Below are 22,818 nucleotides of genomic sequence, written 5' to 3'. Positions count from 1 at the left end.
GTGTTAGGGTGAGGGTTAGGTTAAGGTTAGTATTTGGTTTAGGCTTTGTGTTAAAGTTAGGGTAGGGGTTAGTGTTATGGTGAGGTTTAGTATTAGGGGTAGGGTTAGAGTTTTTGTTTGGGTTAGGGTTATGGTTATTGTTAAGTTTAGGGTGAGGGTTAAAGTTAGGATTAGATTTAGTGTTAGTTTCAGGTTATCATTAGGGTTATGGTTAGGGTTAGTGTTAGTTTTAGGTTTAGGGTTAGGGATATAGTTATGGTTAGGTTCAGGGTTAGTGTTACGTGACAGGGTTACAGTTAGTGTAAGGTTTAGGTTTAGGGTTAGGTTAAGGGTTAGGCTTAGGTTTAGGGTTAGATTTAGGCTTAGAGTCAATGTTTTTTTAGGGTTAGGGTTAGGGCTATTATTAGTGTTTGGGTTAAGTTTGGGTTTAGCATTATGGTTAGGGATAGTCTTAGGGTTAGTATTATGGTTAGTTTTATGGTTAGGGTTAGTATTAAAATTAGGGTTAGGGTTAGGTTATGGTTAGTGTTAGAGTTATGGTTAGGGTTTGGGTTAGTGTTAGGGATAAAATTTGAGTTAGGGTTAGTTTTTTGTTAGGGTTAGTGATAGGTTTAGGGTTAGGTTTACTTTTAGCCTTATTGATAAGTTTAGAGTTGGGGTAAGGTTTAGTGTTAGTGTTAGGTTTATGCTTAGTGTCAATGTTCATGTTAGAGATAGGGTTAAGGTTAGGGCTATGGTAAGAATTAGGGTTAGGTTAGGTTAAGGGTTATGAGGTGGATTATGGTTTATTTTAGGGTTAGGTTTAGGCTTAGGTTTAGGGCTACGGTTAGGGTTATGTTTAAGGATATGTTTATTGTTAGGGTTAGGGTTTGGTTTAGTGTTAGAATTCTGTTTATGGTTAGATTTAGGTTTAGTGTTAGGGCTATGGTTAGGTTTAGGGTTACTATTAGGGTAAGGGATAGGGTTAGTTTTAGGGGTTGGGATAGTGTTAGGTTTAGGGTTACGAATGGGGTTAAGTTTAGGTTTAGTCTTAGGATTAGGGTTATGTTTCATGTTAGGGTTAGTGTTATGAATATGTTTTGTGTTAAGTTTAGGGTTAGCGTTAGAGTTACGGTTAGCATTAGGCATGCAGTTAGGTTTAGTGTAAGTTTAGTGTTACAGGTAGTGTTATGTTTAGTTTTAGGGTTACAGTTTTAGTTAGGGTTAGGATTAGTGTTAGGGTTTAAGTTAGGTTTATGTTTAGGGTTAGTGTTAGGGTTAGGGTTAATGTGAGGGTTATGGTGGCCTTTAGTGTTAGTGTTAGGGTTAGGGTTACTCTTATGGTTAGGTTTAGGGTTAGGTAAAGGTTAGGGTTAAAGTTAGTGTAAGTGTTAGTGTTAAGTTTAGGTTTGAGTTTGGTGTTAGGTTTAGGGTTAGTGTTACTTTTAGGGTTATGGTTAGATTTAGGGTTTAGTGTTAGGGTTAGGGATAGGATTTGTGTTAGGATTCTGATTAGGTGTAGTGTAATCATTAGGGTTATGTTTAGGATTAGTGTTAGTTTTAGGGTTTGTGTTAGAGTCAGTGTTCGGGATAGTGTTAGCGTTAGGGTTAGGGTTAATGTTAGGGTTAGGGTTAGGATTAGCTTTAGTGTTAGTGTTAGGGTGAGGTTTCGTGTTAGCATTAGGGTTAGGGTTAGGGTAGGGTTTTGGGATATTGTTAGGTTTAGTGTTAGGGTTGGTGTTAGGTTTAGTGTTAGGGTTAGGTAAGGGTTAGTGTTTGGGTTATGTTAGGGTCAGGGTTAGAGTTTAGGTTAGGGTTTTTGTTAGGGTTAGGGTTAGTGTTAGTGTTATTGTTAGGAATGGGGTTAGGTTTAGGATTAGTGTTTGGGTTAGGTTTAGGGTTTGATATAGGGTTAGGGTTAGATTAGGTTTAGGGTTAGTGTTATGGTTAGTGTTAGGTTTAGGATTAGAGTTCGTGTTAGTGTCAGGGTTAGGGTTCAGATTAGTGTTAGGTATAGTTTTAGGGTTAGGGATAATGATAGGTTTAGTGATATTGTTAGGGTTATTGTTAGTAGTAAGATTAGGGTTAGTGTTAGGGTTAAGGATAAATTAGAATTATGATTAGTTTTAGGGTTAAAGTTATGGTTAGCATTAGGATTTATGTTAGGATTAGGAATAGGGTTAGTTTTAGGGTTAGCGTTAGGTTTAGGGACAGTCTTTCGCTGAGAGTTAGGCTTAGTGGTATGTTTAGGTTTTTGGTTTGTGTTAGGTTTATGGTTATGGTTAGTCTTAGGGTTAGTGTTAGGTTTAAGATTAGGGTTAGGGTTAGGTAAAGTTTAGCATTAGGGTTAGGTTAAGGTTATGGTTATGATTTGGGTTAGGATTTGTGCTTTGTTTAGGGTTAGGGTTAGAGTTAGGGTTAGGCTTAGGGTTAGTGATAGAGTGAGGGTTAGGTTTTGTATTAGGTTTATGTTTAGGTTTATGGTTAAGGTTATGTTTATGGTTAGTGTTAGGGTTCAGGTTAGTGTTAGGATTAGGTTTAAGTTAGGGTTAGGGTTAGTGTAGGATTATAGTTATGGTTAGGTTTAGTGTTAGGTTTATGTTTACGGTTAGAATTAGGTTATGGTTAGTGTTAGTTTTAAAGTTAGGTTTAACATTAGTGTTTGGGTTAGGGTTATACTTAGGGTTAGGGTTAGTGTTAGGTTTAGGGTGTTAGTGTTTGGTTTAGAATTATGGGTGAGGTGAGGATCAGGGTTATGGTTAGGGTTAGGGTTAGGCTTAGGTTTACTGTTAGGTTTAGTGTTAGTTTTAGTGTTAGGGTTAGTGTTATGGTTAAGTTTAGGTTTAGAATTAATGTTTGTGTTAGAATTAGGGTTAGGGTTAGTGTTAGGTTTAGTGTTAGGGTTAGGTTTAATAACGGGGTTAGGGTTGGGGTTAGGTTTAATTTTAGTGTTAAGTTTAGATTTAGGTTTAGGGTTAAGTTTAGGTTTAGTTTAGGGTTAAGTAAAGGTTAGAGTTAGGGTTAGTTTTTTTGTTAGGGTTGGGGTTTCGGTTCTTGTTAGGGTTAGGGTTAGTGTTATGGTTACATTTAGGTTTAGGATTAGGGTTCCGGAAAGCATTAGGTTTAGGGTTCATGTCTGGGTTAGTGTTAGTGTTAGGGTTAGGGTTAAACTTAGTGTTAGGGCTATGGTTAAAGTTTGTGTTAGTGTTAGTGTTAGGGTTAGTGTTAGGGTAACGGTTAGGATTAGGGTTAGGTTTAATGTTAGGTGTAGGGTTAGGATTAGGTTTAGGGTTAATGATAGGGCTAGGTTTAGAATTACGGTTAGGGTTTGTGTTAGGGTTAGATTTATGGGTGGTGATAGGGTTTGTATTGCAAGTAAGGTTAGTGTTAGTCTTATGGTTAGGCATAGTGTTAGGGTTTGTGTTAGGATTCAGGTTAGCGTTAGCATTAGGTAAGGCTTAGGGTTGGGGTTAGGTTAGGGTTAGGGTCATGGTTGGGTGGATTTGTGTTAAGATTTGGGTTACGTTAGGGTTAGGGTTACAGTTAGTGTTAGGGTTAGAGTTAGGTTTAGAGTTAGTCTTAGGTTTAGTGTTAGGGTTAGGGTTAGGGTTAGGTTTGGTTTAGTGTTAGGTTTAGGGATAGGTTTAGGATTTGTTTAAGGGTTAGTGTTAGAGTTAGCATTCTTGTTAGGGTTAGTGTTAGAGTTAGCATTCTTGTTAGGGTTAGTGTTAGAGTTTGTCTTAATGTTAGGTTTAGGGTTAGGGTTAGGGTTAGTGTTAGTGTAATGGTTAAGGTAACTATAGGGTTAAAATTAGTGTTTGGGTCAGGGTTAGACTTAGGTTTATGATTAGTGTTATGGTTAGTGTTTAGTTAGGGTTAGGTTTAGGTGAGGTTTAGGGTTAGTGTTAGTGTTAGGGTTAGGATTAGGGTTAGTGTTAAGGTTAGGTTTAGGGTTATGGTTAGGGTTATTGTTAGTTTTAGATTTAGGTTTAGCATTAGTTTTAGGTAAAATGTTAGGTTTAGTGTTAATGATTGCTTTAGGTTTAGGATTACATTTAGGGATAGTGTAAGTTTTAGGGTTAAGATTAGTGGTAGGGTTAGGTTTCGTGTTTATGTTAGGGTTAGGTTTAGTATTAGCTTTAGGGTTAGGTTTAATGTAAATGTTAGGGTTATTGTTAGGGTTATGGTTAGCGTTAGTATTACAGTTAGGGTTAGGTTTAGGGTTACGTTAGGGTTAGGTTTCGTGTTTGGGTTAGGTTTAGGGTTAGTGCTAGGTTTATGTTTAGTGTTAGGTTTAGGGTTAGTGATAGGGTTTGAGTTACAGTGATGGTTAGTGTTAGCATTAGGCTTAGAGTTAGGTTTAGGGTTAGGGTTAGAGTTAGGTTTAGGGTTAGGTTTCGGGTAAGTGTTAAGTATAGGGTTATGGTAATGGTTATAGTGAGGTTTAGGTTTAGTTTTAGGGTTAGGTTTAGGGTTACGAGTAGGGTTAGAGTTTGTGTTAGATTTAGTGTTGGGGTTAGGGTTAGTGTTTGGGTTAAAATTTGTTTTATGGTTAGCATTAGGTCTAGGGTTAGGGTAAATATAAAGTTTAGGTTTAGGGTTATGGTTACAGTTAGTGTTAGGTTTAGGATTAGGTTTAGAGTTAGGGTTAGTGTTAGGGTTAGGTTTATGTTTAGTGTTAGGGTTTGGGTTAGGGTTAGTTTTAGGGTTAGGTAAGGGTTAGAGTATTTGTTAGGTTAGGATCAGGGTTATGGTTTGGTTTAGGGCTATGGTTACATTTAGTATTAGTGTTTGTGTATGTATTAGGGTTAGGGATAGGTTAGTGTTAGTGTTAGGATTAGGGTTAGGGTTTGGGTGAGGTTTAGGCTTAGTGTAATGGTTAGGGTTAGGGTTCGTGTTAGGTTTAGGGTTAGGGTTCGTGTTTTGGTTAGCGTTAGGTTTAGGATTAGGGTTAGGGTTAGGTAAAGCATTACGATTAGGTTAAAGTTAGGGTTATGGTTTGAGTTAGGGTTTTTGTTAGATTTAGGTTTAGGATTAAGGTTGGGTTAAGGTTAGGGTTAGGTTTAGTGTTAAGGTTAGTGTTTGGGTCAGTGTTAATGATAGTGTTATGGTTAGGGTGAGGATTAGGTTTTGTGTTAGGTTTAGTTGTATGGTTATGTTTATGGTTAGGGTATTGGTTAAGATTAGTGTTTGGGTTAGTGTTAGTGATAGTGTTATGGTTAGGGTGACGATTAGGTTTTGTTTTAGGGTTAGTTGTATGGTTAGGGTTAGGGTTAGGGTTTTGGTTAGGGTTAGGGTTATTTGTAGGTTTAGGGTTTGTGTTAGGTTTAAGAATATTTTTAGGTTTAGGTTTATTGTAAGCCATAGAAATAGTTTTGGGTTTAGGGATAGTGTTAAGTTTAGTGATAGGTTTAGGTTTAGGGTTAGTGTTAGGCTTAGGGTTAAGGTTAGGGTTAATTTTATCATTAGGATTAGGTTTAGGGTTCCTGTTAGGGTTAAGGTTATGGTTAAATTTAGTTTTAGTTAAGGATTAGAGTTATGGTTAGTTTTCTGGTTAGGGTTAAGTTAATTTTTTGAGTTAGGTTTAGTGTTAGTGTTAGGGTTAGAATTAGAGTTTGGGTTAGGTTTTTCGTTAGGGTTAGGGATACAGATACGGTTAGGATTAGGTTTAGGGTAAGGGTTATGTTAAAATTAGGGTTAGGTTTGGGGAATGGGTTAGTGTTAGGGTTAGGGTTACAGTTAGGGTTAGGATTGCTGTTAGGTTTAGGGTTAGGTTTTGTGTTAGTGTGAGTTTTATGGTTAGCATTTGCGTAACAGTTAGTATTAGGTTTGGTTTTAGGGTTAGGTTTAGAGTTAGTGTTAGGTGTAGGGTTAGATTTGGGGTTAGTTATACGGTTAGGTTTAGGCTTAGGGTAATGATTATTGTTAGGGTTAGGGGTAGGATTATAGTTAGGGTTAGTATTAGGGATTGGGTTAGGTTTAGGGTTATTGTTCGGTTTAGGGTTAGTGTTAGGGTTAGGGTTAATGTTATGTTTATGGTTCGTTTTATAGTTTGGTGTAGGTTTAAAGTTAGTATTAGGATTAGTATTAGTGTTCAGGTTATGTCTTGTGTTAGGGTTAGGTTTTGTGTTAAGGTTAGGTTTAGGCCTAGGGTTAGTGTTTGTATTAGTGTTAGAGTTAGGTTTAAGGTTATTGTTAAGGTTAGGGTAAGGGTTAGGGTTAGCGTTAAGATTAAGGTTAGTGTTAAGATTAGGGTTAGTGTTTAGGTTAGGGTTAGGCTTAGGGTTAGTGTTAAGTATTATGGTTAGGGTTAGGTTTAAGCTAGTGTTAGGTTTAGGATTAGGGTTAGTTTTGGGTTAGAATTAGGGTTAGTGCTACGTTTAGTGTTAGGTAGGGTTATGGTTAGGATTATTGTTTGGGTTAGGGTTAGTGTTAGGTTTAGGATTAGGGTTAGCTTTAGGGTTAGGTTAATGGTGAGGTTTAGATTTAATATTAGCATCAAGATTAAGGTTAGTGTGAGTTTTAGTGTTAAGGTTAGGGTAAGGTTTAGGGTTAGTATTAAGGTTAAGGTTAGGGTTACGGTTAGGGTTAGTGTCAACACTAGGGTTATGGTTAGTGTTAGTCTTAGTGTTCTGGTTAGAATTAGGGTTAGTTTTAGGTAAGGGTTTCCATTAGGGTTAAGTTAGGTTTTGGGGTTATGGATTGGGTTATGTTTTTTGTTAGGTTTAGGGTTAGGGTTAATGTTAGATTTAAGGTTAAGGTTATGGTTAATGTTATAGTTAATGTTAGGGTTAGAAATAGAGTTAGGTTTATTTTTAGCTTTAGATTATAATTTTGGGGTTAGTGTTACATTTAGAGTTAGGGATAGTGTTAGGTTTAGTGTTAGGGTTAGGGTGAAGATTCGTGTTAGGGTTAGGATTAGTATTAGGGTAAATGTTATGGTTACGGTTAGGTTTATGATTAGAATTAGTGTTAGGGTTAGGGTTATGGTTAGGTTTAGATTTAAGATTAGTGTTGGTGTTAGGGTTAGCTTATTGTTTGAGATAGGGTCAGGGTAAGTGTTATGCTTACGGTTAGGGTTAGGGTTAGTGTTTCATTAAGGGTTAGAATTAGGGTAAATGTTAGTGTTATGGTTAGGGTTAGGATTAGCATTATTGTTAGGTTTAGGGTTAGGGTTAGGCTTAGGGTTAGTGATAGAGTTAGGGTTTTTATTAGAGTTAGTGTTTGGTTTAGATTTATGATTAGGTAAGTGTTAGGGTTAGGGTTAGGATTATTTTAGTTTTAAGGTTATGGTTTTTATTAGGGTTTGTGTTAGGGTTAGGTTTAAGGTTATAGTTACACTTAGGGTTATGGTTAGGGTTAGTGCTCATGTTAGGGTTGGTGCTAGGTTAGAGTTAGGGTTTGGCTTAGTATTAGGTTTTGGGTTAGTGTAGTGTTAGTGTTAGTGTTAGGGCTTGTGATAGGTTTATGGTTAGGGTTAGGGATTTGGACAGGGTTAGTATTAGTGTTAACATTAGAGTTATGGTTAGGTTTAGGTTTTTTGTTAGTTTTAGGGTTAGCGATAGTGTAGGTTTAGAAATAGGGTTAGGTTAGTGATAGGTTTTGGGTTAGAGTTCAGTATAGATTTCATGATAGGTTTAGGTTTAGGTTAGGTTTAGGGTCATGGATTGGGTTTGTGTTTGTGTTAGTGTTATGGTTAGTATTAGGATTAGGTTTAAGGTTAGGGTTAGTGACAGGTTTACTCTTAGGGTTAAAATTATTGTTAGTGTTAGGGTTATGGTTAGTTTTAGGGTTAGGGTTAGTCTTAGGTTTAGGGTTAGGTTAGGTTTAGGGTTAGAGTTAGGGTTAGTGAGAGAATTAGGGTTAGATTTCGGTTTAGGTTTCGAGTTAGTCTTACGATTAGGGTTAGTTTTAGGTTTAGGGTTAGGATTAGGTTTAGGGTTAGTGTTAGGTTTAGGCTTAGTGTTAGGATTAGTGTTAGGTTTCGTGTTAGGGTTAAGGATAGGTTTAGTTTTACGGTTAGGGTTAGAGTAATCGATAGGGTTAGTGTTAGGGTTAGGGTTAAGGTTAATGTTAGGGTTAGGGTTTGTGTTAGGTTTTGGGTCTGGGTAAAGTTTATTTTTTGTGTTAGGGTTAGGGTTACAGTTAGGGTTAGGGTTAGAGTTAGTGTTCAGATTAGGGTTATTGTTAGGATTACAGTTAGGGTCAATATTTGTTGTAGGGCTTGTGTTAGTGTTAATATCAGAGTTTGGGTTAGGGTTTGCATTAGGTTTAGAGTTATGGTTAAGTTTAAGGTTGATAGTAGCACTAGGGTTAGTGTTAGGATTAGGATTAGGTTTAAAATTTGCATTATTTTTTGGGTTAGGGTTACGGTTAGAGTTAGGGTAAGAAATACGGTTAGGGTTAGTGTTATGGTTGGGATAGGATTAGGGTTAGTGTTTGTGGTAGGGATTGAGTTAATGTTAATGTTAGGGTTATGTTCAGGGTTAGGTTTAGTGTTATGGTTAGGGTTAGGGTTTATGGTATTTTTAGCATTAGGGTTAGGATTAGGATTAAATTTAGGATTAGCATTAGATTTGGGATAAGGATTAGGGTTAGTGTTAGGGTTAGGGTTAGTGTTAGTTTTTGATTAGGGTTAGGGTTAATGTTAGGGTTAGCATTATAGTTAGGTTTAGGTACAGTGTTAGGGTAAGTGCCAGGGTCAGTTTAGGGTTAAGGTTAGTGTTAGGTTTAGGGTTAGGTTTAGTGTTATTTTAGTGTTACTTTTAAGGTTAGGTTTAGGTTTAGTGTTAGGGTTAGTGTTAGGGTTAGGGTTATGGTTAGGGATAGTGATAGGGTTAGGGTTAACGTTAGGGTTAGTATTAGTGTTAGGGTTAGAGTTTGTGTTAAAGTTAGGTTTAGGGTTAGTTTTAGGGTTAAGGTAGGTGTTAGTGTTAGGTTATGGTTAGGGTTAGTGTTTGGTTTTGTTTAGGGTTAGGGTTAGGGTTCGGGTTAGGTTTTGTGGTACGGTTAGGGTTGGGGTTAGTTTTAGTGTTAGTGTTTGGTTTAGACATAATGTTAGGTATAAATATATGATTAGATTTAGATTTAAGGATAGGTTTAATTTGGGTGTTAGGATATGGTTAGGTTTTTAGTTAGGGTTAGGGTTAGTTTTAGGGTTAAGGTTATGGTTATGGTTAGTTTTAGTGTTAGGTTTAGGGTTATGGTTAAGTTTAGAATTAGTGATAGAGTCAGGGTTGCAGTTAGTGTTAGTGTTAGGGTTTGGGTTCGGGAGAGTGTGATGGTAAGTGTTAGGTTTGGGTTTAGGGATGTTTCTAGGGTTAGGGTTAGGGTTAGTATTAGAGTTAGGTTTGGCTTAGGTTTAGGGTTGGGTTTAGGGTTACGATTAGTGTTAGAGTAACTTTTAAAATTAGGGTTATTGTTAGGCTTAGGTGTACACTTAGGGTTAGTTGTTAATTTTACGTTTAGGGTTAGAGTTAGGTTTCATGTTAGGGTTAGGTTTAGGTTTTGTTTTAGGGTTATGGTTAGGTTAGGTTTAGGTTTTGTGTTAGGGTTAGGGTTAGGTTAGGTTTTAGTTTAAAATTATGGTTAGGGTTAGGGATATGGTTCGTTTTAGTTTTAGGGTTAGGGTTAAGATTGGTGTTTGTTTTAGAGATTCAGTTAGTGTTAATATTAGGTTTAGGGTTAGGGTTATATTTAGTGTATGGTTCGTATTAGAATTTGTGTCAGGGTTGTGGTTAGTTTTAGGGTTGGGATTATGATTAGGATTTGCGTTAAGGTTAGGTTTAGAGGTTATTGTTAGGGTAAAGGTTATTATTAGGGTTTGTGTTAGATTTTGAGTTAGGTTTAGTGTTAGTTTTAGGGGTGGGTTAGAGTTAGGTTTAGTGTTAGGGTTAGTGTTTGGTTTAGCCTTAGTGTTTTGGTTAGCATTGGGTTTAAAGTTTGTTTTAGGGTTAGTGTTAGGGTTATGGTTATGTTTAGGATTAGTGTTAGGGTAAGGGTTAGCATTTTGTTTAGGGTTAGGGTTAACATTAGGGATAAGGTTAGTGTTAGTGTTAGCATTAGGGTTAGATTTAGGCTTAGTGGTAGGGTTAGCATTTGGGTTAGGTTTAGTGCTACTTTTAGGGTTAGTGTTATGATTAAGGTTAGTGTCAGTGTTAGGGTTATCATTAGGGTTAGGTTTAGTGTTAGTATTAGGGCTCTAGTTGGCATTAGGGTTAAGGTTACAGTTAGGGTAATGATATTTTTAGGATTACGGTTCAGGTTAGGCTTAGGGTAATGGATAGGTTTTCTTTAATTATAGTGCTAAGGTCAGGCTAAGGATTAGCATTAAGGTTTGTTTAGAGTTTGGGTACTGGATAGGGTTAGAGCTTGGGTTATGGCTAGGTTTATGGTTAGAATCAGGGCTAGGGGTAGGGTGAGGTTTAGGTTTAGTGCAAGGATTAATAATAGGGTTAGGTTTAGGGTAAGGGTTACAGCTGGGTTTAGGGTTAGAATTAGGGTTAAAGCTAGTGTTGGGTCTTGGATTAGGGCTATGTTTTATGTTACATTAGGGCTCTTCTTAGAGTTATGGCTAACGTAAGAACGAAGATTACAATTAGTGCTAGTTTTATGGTTATATTTTGGACTGAATCTATTTTATGATTATGTTTAGGTTTAGGGTGAAGTTTTTAACTAGGGTTAGTGTTAGGATTTCAGTCAGGGTCACGGTTTGTTTTATGGTTAGGGATAGGGCTCAAAGAGGGTAGGCTTAGGGCTAGATGTAGGGTTAGGATTTGGTTTAGGTTAAGGGTTAGTGTTAGTCCTAAAGCTCGGTTTTGTTTTAGGTCTAAAGCTAAAGTTAAGGGTAGTTTTATGATTAGCATTAGTGTTATTGCTACTGATAGGGTAAGTTTAGGCTTAGGAGTAAATTTAAACTTATGGTTTATTCTAGGGTTAGGGCTAAGTCTAGTGTTAGAGCTAAGATTAGGGCTAGTGTTTGGGTTATAGTAAAGGATAGGGTTTGAACTAGAAATAGGGCTATGGCAAGAGTTGGAATAAGTCTTAAGGCTAGAGTTTTGGTTAGGGTTCAGGCTAAATTAGTGCTAGAAATAGGTGTAGGCTTAGTGTTAGGCTTAGGCCTAGGATTAGGGCTATGTTTATGGGTAGGTTTAGGGGAAAGGCTTCCTGTTTGATTTCCACCTCCATTTACATTTACCCATAGCTGACAAAATGAAGTGAAATCTTAAAATACAATTTGTTCATGATAATTAACCATTGAATTTAGAAGAACAAACCTTGGGATCATACTAAGGCTAGATAAAAGAGGACTTCTGCCCAGTATCAAAGAAATTTGAACAAAACTAACTCTCACCCTACCATTACCACTAACCCTAGCCCTATCCCTAACCCTAAACCTAACATTAACCCTATCCTGATTAATGAACCCTTGAGGTGAGAATTCCCACCTTTGGGTAGCCTTGGGGGGCAAGCTAAGTGATGAATCCTATGAAACATCAAACAAATCTGATCAAATAATTATGGGAGGTATTTCAGTACATGCATATTTTCCTGTTTTCTCCTAAACGGCTCTCAGATTTAGTTTTTTTTTTTTTTTTTTTTTTTTTTTTTTTTTTTTTTTTTGCATGCTTAAGCTTAGGCCTACTTTCACAAGGAACATACCAGAGTCCCTACAGAGAACTGATGGAGTGTGTGATGTTTCAAGCAGCTAGCACAAACCCTGTTTGATTGTTAACTCCATTAATTTTCCCTTATAAGTAAAAATGAAGTGAAATCTTAAAATACAAAATTTTCCTTACAGAGAACCTGTGAACGGAGAAGGCCTAAACCTGAGGAACAGAGTAAACCTAGCTAAAACATAAATCCTTCCATGTATCAAAGATGTATGAATAAAACTAACTCTAACTCTACAACTAGCTCTAAACCTAGCTCTTCCCCTAACCCTAACGTTTTTATGAAACCTTTGACCATAGAATTCCCAAACTTGGGCAGCCTATGGGGGAAAGCTAAGGGATGAATGCTGCAGAGTATCAAGTAATTCTGTCCAAAAAGTTGATGGAGTATATCAATACATGCATATTTCCCTGTTATCTCCTAAGGAACTCTTGAATAAAGTTGTTTTTACATGCTGCAGCTTAGGCCTACTGTCACAAGTACAAACTAGAGATTGCTCACAGAGAATTGATGGAGTGTGAAGTTTCAAGTAGCTAGCACCAATGCTGTTTGATTTTCAGCTCCATTTCAATTTACCTGTATAGTACAAAATAAACTGAAACTTTAACATACAAATTGTTCTTTACAGTGAAACATTGAACCTAGGAGGCCCAAACATGTGGATTATAATATGAATAGAAAAAAAAATGAATCCTGTCCAGTATCAAAGAAATTTGAAAAAAAACTATATCTAACCCTAATACTAGCTCTAACACTAGCCCTATCACTATCCTTAATACAAACCCTAACCTGTTTGAAAAACTGTTGATCCTAGAAGTCCCAAACTTGGGGAAAATAGTGGACTAAGCTATCAGATGAATCCTATGCAGTATCAAATATATATGACCAAATAATTGAGGTTGTATTTCAGTTCATTCATATTTCTCGGTTTTCTGCTATAGGGCTCTCAGATAAAGTTGTTTTTACCATTTTCAACTTACGGCTTCTGTTACAAGGAACAAACCAGAGACTTCCCACAGGGAACTGATTCAGTGTTTGAAGTTTCAAGCAGCTAGCACCAACCTGACTTTAGTTAAACCTCCATTTAATTTACCTATATAGGTCAATAAGTAGTGAAACCTTAAAAACAGAGTGTCCCTGTTAGCGAACCATTGAAATGAGAAGGCTCAAACCTGAGGAGCATATTAAGGCTAGGTAAAAGATGACTCCTTAGAAGTATCAAATAAATTTGTACAAAACTTATGCTAACCCTAACACTACATCTAAACCTAGCCCTAACCAAAATCCTAACACTAACCCCAACCTCATTAGAGAATCATTGATCCTAGAAGTCTCACATTTGGAGAGTTTTGTGGGGCAAGCTAAATAATGAATCCTACTCAGTATCAAACAAGTCTGAAAATAATTATGGGAGGAATTTCACTGCATACATATTCCCTGCTTTCTCCTAAAGGTCTCTCAGATAAAGTTGATTAACATGCTTCAGCTTAGGCCTACACTCACATGAAACTTACCAGAGTGTCTCCACAAAGAATTGAGGGTGTGTATGCAGTTTCAATCAGCTAGCATAAATCCTGTTTGATTTCCAGGTCAATTTACATTTACTCATATAGGTCAAAATGAAGTAAAATGAAAATATTAACTGTTCTGGACACCAAACCTTTGAACCAAAAGGCCTAAACCTGGGAAACAGATTAAGGTTTGTTAAAGATGAATCCTGGATTGTATCAAAGATATTTGAATAAAGTAACTCTAACCCTAAGACTACCTCTATATTGAGACCTAGTCCTAACCATAAACCTTAACAATAGCCCCAATCCTAACCCTAACTTTAACCCTAATTTTAACTGTAACCATTGCCCAAACCCTAGCTCTAAATCTATCCATTACCATATCTCTAATCCTAACCCTATTGCTAAACATAGCTCTAACCCTAATATTTACCCTAGACCTGCTCTAAGCCAAACCTTCACCCTAGCCCTAAATATAGCTCCAACCATAACACTACCCTAAAACTAACCCTAACCCTAGGCTTAACCATAACCCTAACCCTAACCCTAACACTAGCCATATTTCTAACCATAAATATAGCCCTAAACCTAGCTGTAATCCTGTCTTTTACCCTAAACTTAAGCCTAACCCAAATGCTAACAATAGTACTAAACCTAACAGTATAGGTATCCCTAAGGCTATTCAAAACCCTAAACCTAACCTGAACCCCAACCCTAACAATATCCATTACTCTAAACCTAATGCTAATTTGAGCCTTAACCCTAAACCTTAAACAAAACGAATCCCCAATCCTGATCCTGATTGTAATAATATACCTAGCACTAAATCTGTCCTTTACTCTAAAACTTAACCTTACAGTACACCAATTCAAAATCAAACCCTACAACTACCCTTAATTGTAATGCAAGACCTGACATTAGCCCTAGCCTTAATCCTAGCCCTAGCCCTAACACAAACCCTCATCTGAGCTGTAAACCTAGCCTTAATCCTAACCCTCACCTTAACCCTAATCCAACACCTAATTCTAACCATAACCCTTGCCCTAGCCTTAACTCTAATTGTATCCATTACCCTAAACAAAACCCTTATCCTAATGCTAACCCTAAGACTATCATATCACTATCCCCAAAACTATCAATTACCCTAAACCTAACCTGAATCCAAAACCTAATCCTATTTTTATGTTAACCCTAAACCTAACTCTAATTTGAGCCATAACCCTAAACTCAAACCTAAACTAAGCTTTAACACTGACCCTGTCCCTAATAATTTCCCTAGCACTAAACCTGACTCTTACCCTATACCTAACCTTTACAATACACCTAGCCATAAAATTTTCCCTAATAATATCCCTAAAAGTAACCCTCTACCTGATATTAGCCCTAGCCATAATTCTAGCCCTAACCCTAACACAAACCCTAGACCTTATCCTAGCCCTAAACATAGCTTTAATTACAATCCCAACCCAAACTCTAGGCCTAACACTGACACTAATCCTAGCCCTAATCTTAGCCCTAATTTAGCCCTATGCCTAACACTAGCCCTAAGACTAACTCTAACTCTCAAATTAGACCCCTAACTTGTTCTATCCCCATCACTTACCATAACCCTAACCCTATCCCTAACCCTTGCCCTATCCTTTGCCCTAGCTCTAACCTTAGATAAAATCTAACTCTAAATTGAGCCCTAACCTGAAGACTAAGCCAAAACCTAACACGAGACTAAACCAAAACACTAATTTTAAAATTAGCCCTAACCCTAGCCCTAGCACTAGAACAAAACCTAGCTATAACTATAACATTAATCTTTAACCTAAACCAAAACCTAACCTTAAACCTAGCCCTAACCCTAGCCATAATATGACTTGTAAGCTGAACCCTTAAACTAACCATGAACATAACACTGACACTAACACTACTAGCTCTAAATATCACCCTAACCCTAAACCTAACCCTAACACTAACTCTAGTCTAAAACCCTAAAACTAGCCCTAAACATTGCCCTAGAACTTATATTAGCCATAACCATAAACCTATCCCTAACTTAATCCAAAACTTAGCCCTAATCCTAGCTTTAACCCTAGCCCTATTCGTAAACATAAACCTAGCCCTAAACCGATCTCTAACTCTATACATTACCATAACCAAAATCATAATCCTAATTCTAACCCTAGGCATGAACCCTAATCTTAACCCAATCTATTACACTGAACCTAACGTGAACCAAAACTTAATCCTATCATTACCCCAACCCTAACACTAACACTAATTCAAGCCCTCAATTAAAACCTTAACCAATCCCAAACCCTAACTCTCAACTTTACCCTAATAAAACCCCTAGCTCTAAACTTGAACATAACACTACACCTAACCCTTACCCAAGATGAAGCCATAATCCTAACCCTAAAACTAACTTTAACCATAATTCTGGACCTGAAATTAGCCCTAGCCCTAATGCTAGTCCTAAACCCAAAACAAACTTTAGCCCTCATCCTAGCCCTACACCTAGCTTTAATCATAACCCTAACCCTATCCCTATGCCTCACCCAAATTGTAAGCCTCACCCTACTTCTATACCTTGCTATAATGCCATCTTTTAAACTAAACTTAAACCTAACACTAACCCTAAGTCTAGGTTTAAGCCAAACAATAAACCTAGCCCTAATTCTAGCACTAATTCAGCCCTATCTCCAAACCCTAACACTAACCCTAGCCCTAAGATTCACTCTAACTCTTGGCCTATACCTATCCCTAGTTCTAACCCTATCCCTTTCCATAACCCTATCCCTAGCCCAAATCCAAGGCCCAAACCTACCTTAAGTATAACCCTAACCCTAAACCTAGCCCTAACCCTAAGCCTAACCCTCACCTTAGACCTAAGCATAGCTCAAAGCCTAACCTTTGTTCTAAACATAATCTTAGCCTTATCCCTACCCCTAACCCTAACCCTAAACCTATACATTACCCTTATGATAACTCTATACCTAATGATAACCCTAGGCCTAACCCTAACCCTATCACAAATCCTAAATCTCTCCATTACCCTAAACCTAAAATGAACCCTAAATCTAACCCTATTCATTACCCAAAACCTAACTCTAACCCTAATGCTCATTTGAGCATTATCCCTAAATTTTAAACTAATACAAACCATAACCCTGACCCTGAACCTAAAACTTTGCCTAGCTCAAAAACTGACCCTTATCTAAACTTAACACTTAGACTATACTAAGACATAGACCTAATCCTAAATCTACTTCTAACTGTAACACTAGACTTGACATTATCTCTAGCCCTAATTCTAGACCTAACCCTACAACAAACCCTAGCCCTGATCCTAGCCCTAAACCTAGCCTTAATCATAACCCTAACTCTAACCCTAGGCCTAATTCTAATTGTAACCCTCACTCTACCTCTAAACCTAGCTATAACACCTCCCTCACCCTAAACTTCACTCTAAATCTAGCCCTAATCCTAAGCCTAAGCTGAACATTAACCCTAGTTCTAATTCTCGCCCTGATTTAGCCCTATCCCCAAAACTAACCATAACCCTAGCCCTAAGACTAACTCTAACTCTCGCCCTAGCCTTATCCCTACTTCTATCCCTATTATTTAACATAACCCTAAACCTAGCCATAACCCTTGCCCTATCTTTACACCTAGCACTAACTCTAGATCTAACCCTAATTCTAAGACTTAACCTAAACCTAAGCCTAAGCCTAACACAAACACTAGTCCTAATCCTAACACCAATTATATAACTGACCCTAACCCTAAACCTAGGATTAAAACAAAAATGAGCAATAAGTGCTAAGGATGTGCCTCAAGCAGTAGTGCATTGGCCTGGCATGCACAGAGTGCTGGGTTTGATCCTCAGCAACAATAAAAATATAATTAAAGAAAAAAAGATGTTGTGTCCACCAAACACTAAAAAAAATAAAAATAAAAATATTTTAAAATTCTCTCTCTCTCTCTCTGTCTCTCTGTCTCTCTCTCTCTCTCTCTCTCTCTCTCTCTCTCTCTCTCTCTCCCTCTCTCTCTCTTTCTCTTTCTAAAAAAAAAAAAAAAAACTAAGCAAAAGTCCTAACCTTAAACCTTAACTTAAACCAAACCCTAACATACACCTAGACCTAACCCTAAACCTAATTGAAGTCCAACAATAACCTTAAACTAACCCTGACCTCTAATCATATCCTAATACTCATCCTAGCTCTAAACACCAGCCTAAACTTAAACCAAACCCCAACAGTAACTCTAGCCATAATTCGAGTAATAATCCTAACTTTTAAACTAACTCTGACACTGACTCATATCCTAACAGTCACCCTAGCTCTAAAGACCACCCTCGCATTACACTGAACCCTAACAGTAATATTAGCACTTATTTGAGTTCTAACACTAACCCTAAAACTAACACTGTCTCTGAATCTTATCCTAATACTAACCTAGCTATAAATATTAAACTGACATTAAACCAACCCCTAACACTAGATCAACCCCTACCCCAACCCTAATTGTAACATAGCTCTTACATAATCCATTGCAATAACACTAGCCCTAACTGTAACACAAAAATTAGTCCTAATCTGAGCCCTAAACTTAGATTTAACCCTAACCCTAACCATAACTCTAGCCCTAAACCTAGCTTTAAGCCTATCCCTTACCTAAAGCAAAACCTTAACCCTAATGGTAACCTTAGACCTATCCCTCATCCTTAAGCTAACCAAAGCCCTAACTCTATTAATAGTCATAACCCTACCCTCACTCTAGCTCTAACCATATTCCAAACCCCAATTTAACCTGACCATAATTTTGACCCTAACACTAACCCTAGGTATAAACTTGGCCCTAACCTTAGACTAAACCATAACACTAGACATAGACCTAAACCAAATCCTAAATCTAGCCTTAACTTTAGCCCTAGACTGAAACAAAAACATCCCTAGTACTTAAGCAACACTTAACCTAACACAAACACTAACCCTACCCTTAGACCTAAACCTAGTTCTAATTCTGGCTGAAACCCTAACTCTAACCCCAACATAGACCCTCCCTATAAGAGTAACATACCTCTAAACCTGACCCTAACCAAAAATCTAAACCTAACACTAGACCTAGCCATAACCCTAACCCTTAAACTAGCCCTAAAGATAACCCTACCTCTTAAATTAACCACAGCCCTAACCCTAGGCCTAAACTAACACAAAACTGAGAGCTAATCCTAGGCTTAACCATAACCCTAACTCTAACCATAATCTAACACGTGATTAGTCCTAACCCTACATCAAAGCCTAACCCTTATCCTAAACATAAACCTACTCCTATCACTAAATATACCACTAACACTAGTCCTAATCCTAAACTTAACCCTAGCCCTAAACCTAGCTCTAAACATACCCATTACCCTAAAACTAACCATAAACTTATTGGTAACCCTAGGCCTAATCCTAACCCTAAACCTAACCAGAAAACTAACACTAGACCTAACCCTAAACCTAACACTCATCATAGACCTAACTCTAGCTCAACCCCTAACCCTTACCATGAACCTAAAAATAACCATAGCCCTAACCCTAACCCTAAACTTTAATCTAACACTAACCATAACCATATGCCTACGTATCCATTACTCTAACCCTAACCCTACCCCTAATGATGATGCTAGCCCTAATCCAATCCTAAACGTAACCATACTCTAATTTTATCCCAAGACCTAACTCTAAACCTAACCCTCGCCCTAGCCCTAACCCTAGCTCAAAACCTAACCCTTATGCTAAACATAACCCCCAAATTAACCCTAGTTCTAACCCTAACTTTAACCCTAACTCAAGACCTATTCCTGACCATAACCCTAGCCCTAAGCTTAGCTCTAACTCTATCCATTATCCTAACCATTACCCTTACCTTAATGCTAACCCAAGGCCTAACAAAAACCCTATTGCTAAACCTAATCCTATCAATCACCGAAAACCTAACCTGAACCCTGAACAAAACCTATCATTACCCAAAAGCTGAGCCTAATGCTTATTTGAGCCCTAAAACTAAGCCCTAACCTCAACCAAACTCTAACCGTTCCGCAACCTAATAATTCCCCTTGTTCTAAACCTGAACCTTAACGCTAAACCTAACCCTTAAACTAGACCTAGCCATTAACCTAATCCTAAAACTGTCCTCTCCACAACCGTAACCCTTCACCTGACATTAGCCCTAGCCCTAATCCTAGTCCTAATCCTAACTAAAACCCAAGCGCTTATCCTAGCCCTGAACCTAAATTAATCCTAACCCTAACCCTAAACCTAGCTTTAACCCCAATACAAACCCTAGCCATAATCTTAGCCCTAATTTTACCTTATCTTTAAACCTAACCGTAACCCTAGACTTAAAAATAAATCTAACCCTCACACTAGCTCTATCACTACTTCTAACCCTATCCCTTAACATAACCCTAAACCTAGACCTAAACTTAGTCTTAAACCTTGTCCTATCCATACCCCAAGCACTAAACTTAGATCATAATCTATCTCTAAATCTAACACTGACCTGCAGCCTAAGCCTAACCCTAACACTAGCCCTAACCCTAACACTAATCCTAAAACTATCCCTAATACTAGCCCTAGCCCTAAAACTAAACCGATCCATAAGCTCTATCTCTAACCATTAAACTAAACCAAACCCTAACCATACACCTACCCCTAACAATAGCCCTAAATCGATTTTTAAGCAGAACCCTAAAACTAACCCTGACACTGACTCTGACATTAACACTAATCCTAGCTCTAAACATCACCCTAATCATAACACTAAATCTAGCACTAAACCTAGCTCTAATTTTAACCCTAAAATTAGCCCTAATTATAATCCTTTTACTTATATTAGCCATAATCCTAACCCTAGCATTAACTTACCCCAAATCCTAGCCATAATCCGAGCCCTAACAAGAGCTTTAACCCTAACCCTAAACCTAACTTTAGCCCTAGCCCTAATCATAACCATAAAACTAGGCCTAACCCTAAATATTACCATATAAATAACCCTAATTCTAATGCTAACCCTAGGCCTAAACTTAATCCTATCTCTAATCCTATCCCTATCCATTTCCCTAAAACTAACATGAACCCTAATTCTAAGCCTAAAACCTTAATTCTAACCAAACCCTTACCCTAATGCTAATTCAATCTCTAAATTTAAGCCTTAATCTATTCCAAACCCTGAGACCTTCATCTTAATAAAACCCCTAGCCCTAAACCTAATCCTAACTCTAAACCTAAACCTTACACTAGACATACCCATAATCCTAACTCTAAAACTATCTTTAGACATAATTCTAGACTTAAAATTAGCCATACTCCTAATCCTAGCCCTAACCCTAAAACAAACACTAGCCCTCATCCTAGCCCTAAACCTAGCCTTAATCATAACCCTAATCCTAACCCTTATTCTAAACATTACCCTACCTCTAAAACTAACCTATCTTACCCTAAACTAAATCCTAAATCTAACCCTAATTCTATACTTAAACTCAACACTAACCATAGACCTAATCCTAGCCCTAATTTAGCCCTATCTCTTAACCTAATACTAACCTTAGCCCTAAGACTAACAATAATTCTCACACTAGACCTATCACTAGTTCTAATCCTAGCCCTTGAAATAACCCTAACCCTAGCCCTAACCCTTGTCCAATCCTTAGTCATAGCCCTAAACCTAAGCCTAAGACTCACACTAACACTAAACCTAATCCTAACACTAATCATAAAACTAGCCATAACCCTACAACTAGCAGTAAAACAAAACTGAGCAATAGCCCTATCCCTAAACCTAACATAAAGCAAACCCTAACACTACACCTAGACCTAACCATAGCCTTAATTAGAGTCCTAACCCTAACCTTAAAAGTATACCTGACACTGATTCATATGCTAAACTCACCATAGTTCGAAACACCATCCTAAACTTAACCAAAACTTAACAGTAACCTTAGCCCTTATTTGAATCCTAACCCTAACCTTGACCCTGACTCATATCCTAAAACTAACCCTAGCTCTAAATATCACCCTAACCTTAAACTTAACCCTAAATCTAAAACTACCTCTACCCTTAACCCTAACCCTAAAACTAACCCTAATTGTAACTCTAGTTCTTATATTAGCAATTGCCCTAACACAAAACTAACCCTAATCTGAACCCTAAATCTAACTTTAACCCTAACCCCACCCTAACTCTACCCCTAACCCTAGCTCTAACTCTCTCCCTTACCCTAAGTGAAACCCTAACCCTACTGGTAAACCTAGACCTATCCCTAATCCTTAGGCTAAACAAAATCTAAACCCTAATAATAGTCCTTACCCTAGCCCTCATTCTAGCTGTAATCCTATCCCAAACCCTTATTCTAACCCTGACCCTTATTCTGAACCTAACACAAACCCTAAGTCTAAAACTGACCCTCAACCTAGAGCAAACCCTAACACTGCTGTACCGCTAACTTATATCTAAACCTAACCTTAATCCTAGCCCTAAGACTAACTGTAACTCTCACACTATCACGATCCCTAGTTCTAAGCCTATCCATTACAATAACACTAACGCAAGCCCTACCCATTACCATATCCTTACTCCTAGCCCTAACCCTAGATCTAACCCTAACTCAAAATCTAACCCTAACCCTAAGCCTAAGCCTAACACTAAAACTATCCCTAACCCCAAGGTTAATTGCAAAACTAGCCCTAACACTAACCCTAGTAGTAAAACAAACTGAGCAATAGCCCTAACCAGAAACCTTAACTTAAACCAAAACCTAAAACTACACCTAGACCTAACCATAGCCTTAATTTGAGTCCTACCAATAACCTTAAATCTAACCCTGACCCTGACTCATATCCTAACACTCACCCTAGCTCTAAACACCCTCCTAACCTTAAACTGAAAACTAAAAGTAAACCTAGTTCTAATTCGAGGCTTAACTCTAACCCTGACCCTCACTCATATCCTAACAATAACCCTAGCTCTAAATATCACCCTAACCTTAAACCTACCCCTAACACTAGACCTACCCCTAACCCTAACCCTAAAACTAACCCTCATTGTAACCCTAGTTCTTACATTAGCCATTGCCCTAACATTAGCTTTAACCCTAACATAAAATGTAGCCCTAATCTGAGCCCTAATCCTAGATTTAACCCTAACCCTAACTCTAGCCCTAACCCTAGCTCTAAGGCTATCTGTTATCCCATGAATAACCCTAAACCTAATGGTATCTCTAGACCTATGCCTAATACTTAGGCTAACCAAAACTCTAACCTTATTAATAGTCCTTACCCTAGCCCTCATTTTGGTTCTAATCCTATTCCAAACCCGAACGCTAACCCTTACTCTTATCTTGACCCTAACACAAACCCTAGTTCTAATCCAGACCCTAACAATAGACTAAAACCTTACAGTACACATGGACCTAAATTTAACCCTAAATCTAGCCTTAACTATAGCCCTCAACAAAAAATAAAAATAAATAAATAAATAAATAAATAAATAAACCTAGTCCTAGGCCTAACAATAACCCTTATCCTAACACAATCACTAACCCTACCCTAAGACCTAAACCTACTCCTAATTCTGGCTGTAACCCTAACTTGAACTCTAACCCAAACACTGACTCTGC

Source organism: Marmota flaviventris, chromosome 10 (genome assembly GCF_047511675.1).
Source record: "Marmota flaviventris isolate mMarFla1 chromosome 10, mMarFla1.hap1, whole genome shotgun sequence".
Lineage (NCBI taxonomy): Eukaryota > Metazoa > Chordata > Mammalia > Rodentia > Sciuridae > Marmota > Marmota flaviventris.
This window is presented reverse-complemented; position numbering follows the sequence as displayed.